Here is a 4,089-nt window from a genome sequence, read left to right on the forward strand (position 1 = left end):
ATCGAGTGCTAATGTTGTGTTGCGTTTGTGATTTTATCCAGATGTAAGCTATATTTATACAATATATAGACTAAAAAAATCTCCTAAAAAACAGGAAAAGCTAGACTAATTCCATTATAGACGTTATTTCCTATAAAGCACATTCCTTAGGCGGTTGTTGAGTAGTCCGAGTCTTCAGGAAGATGTTTGAACGTTATATGACCTGTTAAACATCAAAGAAAAGAGGTTGAATTGTTAGTACAATAATATTTAAGGATACCTATCGTTTTGGAGGATACTATATCCTGAAGTTATCGTGAATATATCGCCATTTAGGATACCGAAAATTCGATGTATAACAAGAGTATTGTTGAGCCAATAAATGAGAAGTTTAAAAAATATTTTGAAGACATACCATCAATGTTAACTTGTGACGCCGCTTTAAACCCCTATTTGAATGTTGCCGGGGTTGAGGCATTGATCGAGGAAATATTTGACAGCATTGGTATACGTGAGATCGATCCGATGTTGTCGACAGAAGCGAGTGATTCTTTCAACAAATACTTTCAAGAAATTTATGATCGTTATTTCCAAGTTTAAGGTCCAAGCTCAAAGTTGATTTTTGTGAGGCAAGCAACAATAAGTAGGCCATGTAAGGACAAGCTTATAAATATGATGATGTTGTTCGTGAGTCGACGGCTAAGCGGCAAAGGGGAAACACACCAACAAGTGAACTTGGTCGGTATTGTGGAGCAAACTATGTTGAAGGAGCATCGGTTGAAGATATTCGCAACCGTGATGTTTTGGATTGGTGGAAAGGAAAGCAAAACGACTTTCCTATTCTTTCCACCATGGCTCGTGACTTTCTAAGAATCCAAGCTTCAACGGTTGCTTCGGAATCAGTTTTTTCTCTTAGTTGATTGAAGGATATTATCGATGCGAATAACAAAACTCACTTCTGAGTCGTTAAAGATGTGCATTTGCCTAAAGGATCATTTTCGCACGATGGATCGTATGCAAGACAAGGCGAACTTTGAAGATGAAATACCACTTGAACGTCCGATTCATGATGGAGAGGTGGAAGAAAGGCAATCTTCCGGGCTATCGGGTGAGAAGGATAAGTGTAGGCATGTGATGGTTGGGTAAAAGTTAGTTATTTTATATATTAATTAGTTACTTTTAGGTAAATAAATGAATAAAAATTGGTACTTCAATCATTGTTATGTGTTTTCAGGGACTTGGAAGTTATAGAGCTTATTGGGAATATTTACGAGCTTGGAATGAAGATTTAGAAGTAAGAGATTGGAAGTGCACGCATCACGAGGCAGTAAAGAGAAGAAAAAAATTTTTTTTTGTGGTTTTACATCTTCGTGTGACGCGAATATGCAAGCCAGAAAACTTCGCGCAACGTGAAGTTGCATCTTATTGAGCCCGACTATTTTTTCCTTCGCACAACGCGAAGATGAATCCCATGGCAACTTCGTGCGACCCGAACCGACCTAAAACCGAAAAAATATAGGTTTTGCCTTATATAAACCCATTAACCTCACCATTCGGTATGTCACGACTTCCAGAGGTAAAAGAGGCTATTTAGGACAACTTTCCACCATCCCGAAGCTTCCGGTTCCATCATTGATCATATGTTCATCAAGATAAGTGTTATAATCGATATGTCGATGCTTGGCTAAGTTTCCGTGTTCATTCTAGGCTAGGTTTTGTGTATTTTAACTTCTGAACAAATTCATATGCTTTATGTTTATGAGCTTGATTGAGTTATTGCTTTGATCTTGCTTAATTCTTGCTTGATTATTTAAACAATTTGTGTTTTGGATTATTAATTACTAACATCACTTGTTTGGTTTTGTTCATAAACACTTAGGGTTAGGCTCTTGTTTCGTTGAACTATTAATCATCAAATATTGTCTTTTAATTTATTAATACAAATATAAGTTGGTAATTAGGTAAACCGAGTTTAATTGTGTCATCAATTCGGTTAGGGTATCGTTTGCCATCACAATCAAACTACTAGGTTTAGTAATTACTGCGTAATCAAGATATTTGAATCTGGGATTAAGTTGAAGTATCATATTAACCGATACTAGAATGAATACCTTTTAATTAATATTATTTACAAATTCTTTTTAAGTAATCATTCAGTTTTAATTAATCTTTTCTAAAAACCGCTTGACATCGTCTGTCCGACTTAGTTTAATAACTAATTTAGTAGTATTAAATTTGCATTTTTCTTGAGTCCCTGTGGAGATGACCTTACTTACCCGTACTTGTTATAGGTAATTAAGTTTTTTTAATTGATTGTTTGAGTATACGCAACAGCCTATGTCAAAATTGTGCCGTTGTCGAGGACTCAACGTGCCTAGTGCTAGTTTAGTCTAGTTTAGTTTAGTTTAAATTAGCATAATTTAGTTTAATTTTAGTTTATTTTCGTTTCTTCATTTATTTTCTTTTCTTCATTAATTTAGTTTATTTTCTTTTCTTCATTGATTTTACGCGGAGTGTTCTTGTTTGATGTGTGCCATTAATCTTTCAGGTTGATGCACACGAGATTTTCCCGAGATACAGGGGTGTTGGAGTTTGGCCCATAGATCGAGAAAGCTGCAAGAAGAAACCGAGCGAATCAAAGAAAAGGTGAAACCTCGAGGTCGAAAGTAGAAGACATGAACCATCAAAAACATAACCCATACCCAATGTCACCAGTGTTTCAACCCGACAATCTTAACCCACCACCTCATCAAGAACAACCCATTCCACAAAACGTTCCACAACATATTCCACAAAACCCACCACTCAATGACCTACCACCACTCCACCAACACATTCACCAAAACCAAAACTCAAGAGCTCAAAGACAATACCAAATGAGAGAGGATCGATCCATAAGGTCTAAACCGCTAAATAATCGGGTCGATTTTCAATTCGAAAGAGTAGCTAATCGGCGGAGGTTGTTCGATGAATTCAATGAGTTTGAGGACGAAGAAGAGATGGAGGATACTCAAGGGGGTCTATATTATAGAAGACAACAACCCCCCCCCCCCCCCCCCGAAACGAAACAGCCGAGCCCGATCAACAACCAAGAAACCGTCAAGCCCAAAGAAGACAAGAGATTCCTGAGCCACAATTTCCTGAGTATGAGTTTGATGATGGGGTCCCGAGGGCTTTCATTCCACCGCCCGTTCGGGGAGTTCAAAGCCACTTCATTCCACAAGTGGCCACGAACCCGCTTCCCATTGTGATCCCGGTTAGAGAAGGAAGAACGTTTTCGGTAAGACAAAGTAACCTGACCGGGATGCCTACTTTTCATGGGAAAGCATCAGAGGAGCCATATCTACACTTGAGAGAATTTAATGCCATTTGTGCCACCATCTCAAGTCAAGGGTTCACTGCCGATGAAGTCAAGCTAGTGGTTTTTTAGTTCAGTCTCAAAGATCTAGCAAAGCAGTGGTTCTTATCTTTACCGTCAGCGAGTATTTACATGTAGCAAGATCTAGCTCAGTAGTTTTTGGACGAGTATTATACACCACAAAGAACGTCCGAGGCCCAAATTTCGATCAAAAATTTTCAGCAAGGGTCGGGTGAAACATTCTATGAAGCCTTCACGAGATTCAAGAGGTTATTGAGGACCTGTCCTCATCATGGGATAGCATTGTGGGAGTTGATAAAAGCGTTTCATGATGGGTTGTCGAGCAATGATGTGCGCGATCTTCAGTCGACCACAAATGGGTCATTTTTGACTAATGACGAGAACGAATATTGGCAACATTTAGAGCGGCATGCAATGAGCTCGAAAAGGCAAGCTCAGTCAAACCGCATGGTTAAAAGGGCGGTTGTGAAAGCCGTGGATAGTGGTGAGTTGGATGATCGTATGGCGAGGTTAGAAAGGAAGCTAGATCAGTTGATGGGTGTAGGAGTGAAAGAGAAGGGTAAGTCGGGAAAAGTGTATCCGGTTTGTGAAACTAAAACTTCGGTGTTGGATTTACTCATAAACTCAGTTTGATACAGCGGAAACATAATCAATTTGCAGCAGAAACTAAAACTTTTTACATAACAACTTCCTCCTCTAAATAATCTTTATATGGATAGCCTCGTACGCGC

At 38.7% G+C, this 4,089-nt stretch overlaps 1 non-coding gene across 1 annotated transcript; it reads right to left on the reverse strand.

Annotated features, from left to right (window-relative positions):
- Positions 1-3,530: 3,530 nt before the first annotated feature.
- Positions 3,531-3,636, reverse strand: LOC143560969 (small nucleolar RNA R71). Its single transcript, XR_013140212.1, has one exon. It is a non-coding gene; the product is annotated as a small nucleolar RNA R71 (small nucleolar RNA).
- Between the last annotated feature and the right edge of the window lie 453 nt (positions 3,637-4,089).

This window comes from Bidens hawaiensis, unplaced genomic scaffold, assembly GCF_021521415.1.
Source record: "Bidens hawaiensis isolate Kalapana, Puna unplaced genomic scaffold, B.hawaiensis_p1.1 tig00020517_1, whole genome shotgun sequence".
NCBI lineage: Eukaryota > Viridiplantae > Streptophyta > Magnoliopsida > Asterales > Asteraceae > Bidens > Bidens hawaiensis.